The 9679-nt window shown below is 39.0% G+C and overlaps 1 pseudogene; it reads left to right on the forward strand.

The window, feature by feature from the left end:
• The first annotated feature begins 7518 nt into the window (after nt 1-7518).
• On the forward strand, nt 7519-8802 carry LOC110551809 (small ribosomal subunit protein eS7-like; annotated as a pseudogene).
• The last annotated feature ends 877 nt before the right edge of the window (nt 8803-9679 follow it).

The raw sequence follows: 9679 nt of genomic DNA on the forward strand, positions 1-9679 counted from the left end.
ATCTATAGCCTATATTGTTTTGGGAGTGACTTGGGCTCCCAATGACCAATTTTCAAAATAAGGTTTCTCAACTATTCAAAAGGTGCTGGAATTTCTTAGTTCTTGTAGGGAGTATTATCATCTCAGTTGGCTTAATTTCCTTTAAGATGTGTGTGTGTGTGTGTGTGTGTGTGTGTGTGTACAAATGTACTTATATGTATTGTGTATAGTTTAGGTAATTGCATGATTCCTTGAGTCGCTTTCAAACAACCTTGACAGTATTTGTTCCTCATCACTCCTTTCCTGTTTATATTGAATTTTCTTCTTCCTCCCCAGTTGGAGTTCCCTGCACATTTTCATGTTTCCTACTCATATTACCTAGCAACAAAATGTTGTGGAATAAATCTAACCAGGGAGATGAAAGACCTCTACAATGAAAACTTTAAATCTCTAAAAAAAGAGAAAAAAAATACACTAGAAAATGAAAAGGCATTCCATGTTCACAGGTTGGTAGAATTAATATTATGAAAATGATCTGTTTACCAAAAGAAAGTTATAGGTTCAGTGTAATTCCAATCAACATACCGACAACATTTTTTACAAAAGTAAAAAGAACCATTCTACAATTCATATGAAACCAAGAAAATACCCTGGATAACCAAAATAATCTTGAGCAAAGAGTAGAATACCATACACATATATGGTACTTGCATACTTTTAAAAAATTGCTTTTCTCAGGCATATTTCATAGCAAGAAAAGAAATTATATAAAGAAAATTGGTACCAAGAAGTGGGCTTATTGCTGCCCTTGCTCTGTGGTCCACTGACCTTTGGGGTTGATTTGCTGGAGGAATGAGGAAGCATTTGTGCCTGTGGGCTAGAGGTGCCCTAGAATCTTTGTGTAGAGTGTAATGGATAGTCTAATAAGAGTTCAGAAGACAGAATACCATAGAAATGCAGGCAAGAAGGCCCATAGAAATGTAGGCAAGAAGGCCCAGCTCATGAGATTTTAGACGTAAATAAGGAATCCAATAGGAATTGGATTAGAGACCATAGGGTTAAAAATACCAAGGAATCTGGCTATATTTTGTCTATATCCAAAGAATTGAATGAGGGTGAATTAAAATAGACCACAAAATAGTAACAGTAACAGTAAGAGTAATAATAAGGCTGACATGATACGATCTCTCAGCAGGTACAGATAGTTGGTACCAAGCCTGACAACCTGAGTTCAACCTCTAGGACCCACCCACATGGTAGAAGGAGAGAATTAATTTCCACAAGTTGTCCTCTGACCTCCACATGCACACACGTACACACACACACACACACACACACTTACACACACACACACTTACACACACACACGAATAAATAAAGATAATACAATTCAAAAATTATACACCAGACTAACTTACCTGTGGAGGGAGAATTTCAAGACAACATAGCATTCAGGCTCTTGCATGGTTACTGCTCATTGCTTTTAGGTAAATTTATGGAGCACAAAAAGTGGAGAAGATAGACTTGAACAGAATGATTTGAAAGTTTGGTGAAGAAAAAAGCACAAGTTCATTAGAACGTGAACAAGGTAATACAAATTAAGTGACTGTAAAGAGATTAGCACTTTCAAGTGCCTTTTCTTGTGTGTGGAGACAACATGAAAGGCGGGTTGAGGACAAGACCCCACTCTCAAATTTTCCAACTGTCAAGTTGCAAACGGATTCAAAAGACAATCCTTTGAAAAAGCAGGCACGGGGGGGGAAGGGCCATGAAGGAAGTATTTCCCCATATCTAGCCACACAGACACTCAGCCTTCACTGCAGGAATGGTCCAAGGGGCCAGATTACATACATGTTGACGTGGCTGCAAAATTTGCCATTGTCCATATGGTGCTAGTCTTGTTGTACTGGAATGCAAGAGTGATCGGTCATGGGGGCTGGCACCAAGGCCCTAGGAAAAACCTCATTGGGACAGATAATGTGTAGCAGGGTTAGATTTCCTGCAAGAAGTCCCTGAGAAAGTGTCTGTGAAGCGGAAGTCCAGTGGAGATCTCAGCATGTTGGGAATGCAAGGAGCTTGGGAATCTGCTTCAGGTACTGAGTGGAGCCAGCCCAGGAAAGTGGCCACATGTGTCATAGGAATCAGGTCCATAAGGACAGAGGTATTCAAGTAGCTTGGATAATGTAGCCACATGCCCTGGCACTATGGGATCTGGCACTTAGGGTGTCTGTTTCTTTGATCCAATCATTTCTTACTATCTTCTCATTCTTTACTTTTGGAATGGGAACAGTTACTCTGCCATTGCATATTCTACATGTGCAAATTAGTTTTATTTTATTTTATTTTATAGTGGCTCATAATGAAGGATTTTCTCTGAGTCTCAGAAGAGACATTGGACATTTGAACAGTGTTGGGAATGTTAAAACCATGAGGCCTCTTGAAGGTATACTACATGCAGTTTGCATTACAAGATGGTCATGAGCCTGTGTGGCAAGGGGCAGAAGGCTTTGACCCTGAAATGTTCCTCACAAGCTCATTGGTCACCAGGTGCTATATTTGAAGTCTATAGAATCTCCAGGAGGTAGGTTACAGCCTGGAGAAAGAGGTCACTGCGTGTGGGCCAATGACGCTACATCATCTCTGGCTGTTTCTAGTTTGTTCTTTACTTCTTGATCTGACTGTGCTGAGAAGTTCTGCCACGTTTCTGTTCCCACAAAGCCTATCAGCTATGCTTCACCAGCATGATAGACTGTTCTCCCAATCTGGGAGCCAAAATAAATATTTTTCTCCCCTAGGTTGCTTCAGTCATCTATGTTTCACAGCAACACTAAGAACAGAAAGAATAACCACTTACGATGGTTAAAATTTTTTTCTTACTGAAGATTAAGAACCAGTCAATTTAACAGTAAAAGTAAATATATGTTTAGTCACAGAATGACGAGGGGTTATCAGGGGGGTAGAAAGATCCCTATAGTGTGTAAAAACCTGTGTAGTAATGTGATATTCTCTAGGGAAGATAAGGGCTTGCACATAGATGAAGCTGACCCATGGGTAGTCTTATGTGCCCAACAACCAGTAATGCTTTATTCTTGCTCATTTCAAATGTCTGCTGATCCACAGTGTCCATGTACCACTGAGTTTGACCTGAAATCCCACCAGATGTACATACCTCTCTCACCAAGGAAACTGCTGTAGAGCCAGCTGGCTGTGCACACCATATAGTTCCTGTCTCTGGCTGGACGGTCAACCAAGAAGCAGATCCATCTCTCAAGAGAATCTACTGAAGAGCCAGCTAGCCAATACTATCAACACACACCTGGATCTGACTCAGCTTGGCTGGTGGCTCAGCTATTCCTGAGCTTATTTTCATAGTTTTTGGTAGCACTTACACACGCTGACTTTGCCATGGCACCAGTGTGTCATACAGTCTTCTAGGGACACAATATAATTTAGCTGTTAAAAGCCAAAAAGCAGAAGTCTAAAGCAGAAAAAAAATGTTATGTAACACATAATGGATTCTATAAGATTAGCAGATTTTCAATAGGGTCTGTGGAGGACTGTAGAGAAAAGTATGATATATTCAGAGTGCTAAAAGAAATAGACATTCCCAAGAATAATATACCCAGACAATCTTTTTTTTGTCATATAATCACACTCACTTTCAAATAAATAATATATTAAATATATTAATGATAACCACAATAAACTGTGCAAAAGTATAAAGCCCATCAATAAAAGTATATATACAAATGAGAAAGAAAAAATCATCAAACCTGTCACTGTAAAAAAGTTGCTAAACCACAAAGATTAGTAAGACAGAAAGTAAAAAGATATCTAAAGCAATTAGAAAAGAGATAAATGTCAGAGCATGGTGTTACCTATCTATCAATAGTAATGTTAGCCCCAAGTAAAAATTGAATTGAATTTGCCAATTGAAACAAAGAGTGATTGACTAGGTTAAAAAAAAAAGAATCAACTATATGATGCCTATCAGAAACTCACAGTAAATTAATTTGAATGTGAAAAACTAGAAAAAAGATCCTAAATCCAATTAGAAACTAAAAGCTTTCTATTTTTATTTTTATGTCACATAAAACAACCATTTTTTTTAAATCAAAATTTAAAAAGAGACAAAGGCCATTTTATCATGATAGAAGGATCAATTCAGCAAGAAGCTGATAATAATTATATCATATATACAACACCAGACCACTTATATATTAAGCGAATGTTATTAGAGCTAAAGAGACAGAAAGACACTAATATAGTAATCATTGAGATTACAACACTTGTTTTTTTGTCATTGTGCAGATCACAAAACAGAGAAATATTACGGTTAAGCTATACTGCAGGACAGATGCATCTAAGAGATGTTTACAGGGCATTTCATAGTAGCTGTGTTTTTCTTCTCAGCACATTCCTCAGGTTAAACCATTGCTATGATAGGTCATAAAAAGTTTCAACAAATTGAAAAACCAAGTTGTGTGTTATAAATCTTCTTGGACAGTGGAACTAAATTAGAAGTCAAGAGCATGAGAAACATTAGATGCTCTTGAATGACCAATTGGTCAATAAAGAAATTAAAATAGAAAATTAAAGGTCTTGAAACAAGTTAAAATGGAAACACATACCTGTAGTATATAGCAAAATCAATAGCAAGAAGGAAACTCATAGCACTAAATGTCTGAATTATAAACAGCAAAAATAAACCTAATAATGAATCTTGAAGAATTAACAAGGTAAGAACAAAGCAAATCCAAAATTAGTCAGTCAAAATTCAGACTAGAAATAAATTTTAAAAGTTGGTTTTCTTTAAAGATGAAAATTTTAACATCTTTAGCCAGACTAAGCATGAAAGTAATGAAACAAAAATTTACCAAATCATGGACTAGGAAATTCCAGTATCAGTTATAGAACAATTCCCTCTGAATTGTTGGCCAGGAAGATTCCAAAGGTTCACAAATAATTTAAGTTATTGCCAGTGCTTTTGGTTGCCTATCTGAACAAATTATAAGACCCTATTGTTGAAGACAAAACACACTTTGGATATAGGCCACAGAGAAATCTAACTGGAATAAGGTGGAAGTGTCTTCCCTGCTGAATAGTGTTCACAGTGCCGTAAGAGGACATCGTTGGGGGAGAAAAGTCATCGGCAATGTACCTCAGTTTTGGGCCCTCTGTGCTGTAACAGCAACCTGTCTGCAAGATGTCCCCGAGGTGCACTAATGCCATGATAGTTCCAAGGCCAACCAACCACTTCCTGCATTCCTCACAGAAGTAGTAAAAATGGTACTAAAATCCAGGCCGGGGAGATGGCTCAGCAGTAAGAACGCTTGCTTCTGTCATGGAGGACCAGATTCAGTTCCCAGGACCCACATGATGGCTCTCAAATACCTGCAACTACAATTCCAGGGGATATGATGCCTTCATCTAAGCTCTGTGGGCACCAGACATATGCATTGCACATATCCATATGTGCAGGCAAAACCCTCAAATACATAAAGTAAAAATAAATAAATCTTAAAAAAATTCTGAAATTTATTTGGAATCACAAGACTACCAAAGAAAAGGCAATTCTGAGGAGTAAGCTGAAGGCATCATGACACCTGACAGACCACAAAACTACAGTAATCAAAACAGCGTAACTTTGGTATATATGAATGGAACAGAAAATAAAACTCAGTAATAAACCTACCTGTCTGCAGCCAACATTGATCTTAGACAAAAATATCAAGACCCTGCGTTGGAAAAAGAAAAATTTATTGAAGACAGAGGTCTGAACAAACTGGGAATGTAAATCCAAGAGAATGAAACTGTACTCTTAGCTCTCACTACATACAAAATCAACTAAAAAAAAAAAAAATCAAAGACTTCAAATGAGAAGTCCTGAAACTATGAAGTCACTAGTAGAAAATGTGGTGGCACTCCAGTCTGGGTGCTTCCTTTCTTGCTAGGCTGACTACAGATTTTTACCTCTATTACTTTTCCAGATGTAATCCTCCAGTCTCATCCCCAGCTCTGTAGCATCCCCAGCTCTGTATGTAGCAGAGCCTCTGCTGTGGTCTCCCTTCCTCTTATGGCACTTTTGTCTTTGACCCCATTTCCAATAGATGAAAAAGATCTTCTTCTTTAACCTTCTTTCTTCCCAATCCTTTTATTATCCCAGATTTGAACACCAGTGGGCATTCCCTGGGAACACACCAACAGACCAGGGAAACGGGTAAGCCAACTGAAGACCTTAACCACTCCTCCAAATCCAATTCCCCAGCCTCATACCCAGATCTGCAACAGAACCTCTGCTGCAGCCTCCCTCCATGCCATATCTCCTGTGCATCCCACAGCCTCCTTACCCACCAGATAACCAACAGGGCACTCTTGCCAGGGAAGCAGGTAGGCTGATCGTAGATCTACCATTCTTCTTCTGTTCCAATTGAGTTGTTGGCCATAGGTAATCTCCAAACAGACCAGGCTGTTGCTAAGGAAATGGGTTGCTCTCCACAGACTGAAGCCAAGCCCCACACAACTCATTGAACATGGAGAGGTCGAACTAGTGCCTACACAGAACCATCATCCCTCCACTCTAGTGCTTTGGCACAGTAAGTTACTCTACAGGCTACCAAAAGAGAAACTGAGTGTTAACACAGCCATAAGGCCTTTGAACTAGGATTTGTCCTGCCTGGAATATATGCTAGGATAATGGCGATACAAAGCTTGTGGGTGTAACCAACCAATGTCTGATCAGAGTTAAGGTCCTCTCCAAATGATGGGACACATACCTGACAAGGCTTTGGCCATTTCTTGGGTGACCAAGAACCAGACCCTTTATAGTCAGAGACCTAAGGTGGAGGGAGGGGATAATCAGAATATATTGTATGAGAAAAGAATCCATTTATTTTAATAAAAAAAAAAGAAGGGAAGAAGGATACTTATTTCTCAGTTACAGATCCCAGTCAGCCAGAGAACTGTGCTCAGGGTAGGCAAGATAGTTCGGCAGGTGGGGCAAGGGAAAGGCACTTGGGGATAGGAATAATGATCTGAGTTTAGTTCCTGGAACCCAAATGTACAAGAATGGAGCTGACTCCTGGAAGTGGTTCTCTAACCTCCAGACACACATGCCCACATAGAGAGAATAAATGAGTGAATGAATGAATAAGGAGAGAGAGAGAGAGAGAGATAGAGATATATAGAGAGAGTAAATGTTGTAGGACATTGGTGTGTGAGTTTCTAAAAGCATGACTCCAAAAGTACAAACAACAAAAGCTAATATTGATGAATGGGATTAGCTAAACTAAAACACATCTTCACTGTGAAGGACACAATCAGCATCAGTAAGTGACACCTTACACAGGGGAGAATATGTCCTCAGAATGTTAATTCAACAAGAGATTACTAGCTCAAATACATAAGGAACACAAACAACTTCAAGTCAAAAGCTCCGATTATGCAATTAGTAATGGGTAAGTGATTTGAATAGGAAATTCTCCAATGAAGACGTATAAATGGGCTCTTTTAAAGCTTGCACTCTGTAAGGACAAAGCCATGTTAAACTCAAGTGCCAAGGCTGTGAAGCCCAATAGCAAGAAGCTGGATGAGTTCCCATCTGGCACCTCTCAGGCACTGCTTGAGCTTGTAAAAGTAACTATTATTTGTCTGAAGTAATTGTCATCTTTGGCTTACTGCCTCCGTCTGCTAACCTAGGCCTAGTCCTGGAAGCTTGTAGCCTCTGTGCAATCTTATCTAGGCCTTGAAAGTTTTCAGCCTGTGAGACTTACTGCTGAATAAACTCACCCTTTCTAGGTCTTTCTGAACTCTGGCTATCTGGTTCAACTCAGCTGTTCTGGCTCAGACTCTTCTCCAAGCTGACTGATTCAAATTGGCTTCTTTCAGCTTCTGACTCAATTGCTCTGCTTGGCCTCAAACTAACTCTAGCCATCTGTTCTAATCTTCTGCCTCCTTCTCATTCTCTGGCTTGTTCTGTCTTCACCTGGCTAGCTTGTTCTCCCTTCAACCTGTCTGTGTAAAACTTCCCTGCTAAAAGTCCCCCTCCCCTTCACTGCTCTCTCTTAAATCACCTTTCTTTTCCCTGCTATTCTTGAGAGACACGGACATATTTTATTCTGTCACATCTTTCTCTCATTCGCTACTTTGTGTGCCTCTCAATTAGACATCACTTGCAAACATGGGTTCTTTCTTCTACAAAGTAAGTTCACTTTCATTGTTTGGGATTTAAAGTGTGTCTGTATTCCAGCCAGAGGGATTAAAGGTATGTGCTAAAGGCATGTCTGTATTCCAGCCAGAGTAGCTATGTTAAAATTCCTCTACATGAGCTAAAGATGAAATCAGATCTCAAGGCACAGCTGAAGGAACTCAACATCACTGCGGCCAAGAAAACTGAAGTTGGTGGTGGTCAAAAAGCTGTCATAATTTTTTGTACCAGTTCCTCAGATGAAATCTTTCCAGAAAATCCAAGTCTAGCTAGATCATGAATTGGAGAAAGAGTTTAGTAGGAAGCATGTGGTCGTCATTGCTCAGAGGAGGATTCTGCTCAAGCCAACCTAGAAAAACTGCATGAAAAATAAGCAAAAGCACCCCAGAAGCCATACATTGAAAGCAGTGTGCAACCATCCTTGAGGACTTGGTCTTCCCAAGAAAAATTGTGGGTAAGAGGACCATTGTGAAACTGTAAGGCAGCCAGCTTGTAAAGGTTCATTTAGAAAAAATACAGCAGAACAAAGTGGAACACACAGTGGAAAATTTTCCAGTGTGTATAAGAAGCTCATGGGCAAGGATGTTAATTTTGAATTCCCAGAGTTTCAGTTGTAAAGAAAATGATTAAACAGAGTGTTATTCACAGCGATGACAAAAACAACAAAAAAAGTATAAATGGTCAACAAACATTTTTTTAAAAGTGCCCAACATCATTAATCATTAGAGAAATGCAAATCAAAGCCACAATGAGAGATTATCTCACCCCTGTTAGAATGGCTGTTTTCAAGATTGCTGCTAAGAATGTGGAGAAAGGAATACACATTGTTCATTAGTGTAGCTTCTATGGAAAACAATATAGACACTTCACAGAACCACCAACAATTGTTATAGTCCAGCAATTCTACCACTAGCTATATACTCAAAGGAAATGAAAATCAGTATGTTAAAAAGACATTGCAATCCTGTTTATTCAGCACTATTCACAATCGACATGATACAGAATCAAGGTGTCCATCAAAGGAAGAATATACGATATACACATCAAATAGAATATCATTTGTCCATAAAAATTGAATTCTGGCCTTTGCAGCAACCTGGGTGAAGCTGGAAGGAGATAGTGAGTGAAATAAGTCACGCACAGAGAGATGAATAGCACCTGCCCTTACTTCTCTGTAGAAGCTAAAACACACTGATCTCAGAAGGAGACAACAAATCAGTGTTTACCAGAGGCTGAGAAGGGTGGTGAGGAAGGACAATAAGAAGTAAATTGGAAAGCAAAATGGCTTCCATGTTCAGTAGTATAGTAGGAAGGCTAGAGTTGACAACAATTAGTTACATATTCTTAAAAACCTGTCATTGAAATTCATGAGTATTTCTAGTAGAAAGAAATGGTGAGTCTTTGGACAGTTGGACCTGCCATACTATACAGTATATGCACATAGCAAAGTATATAAATATATAGAATTATGCTATTAATTAATTATGCTATTAA

Source organism: Meriones unguiculatus, chromosome 11 (genome assembly GCF_030254825.1).
Source record: "Meriones unguiculatus strain TT.TT164.6M chromosome 11, Bangor_MerUng_6.1, whole genome shotgun sequence".
Taxonomy (NCBI): domain Eukaryota; kingdom Metazoa; phylum Chordata; class Mammalia; order Rodentia; family Muridae; genus Meriones; species Meriones unguiculatus.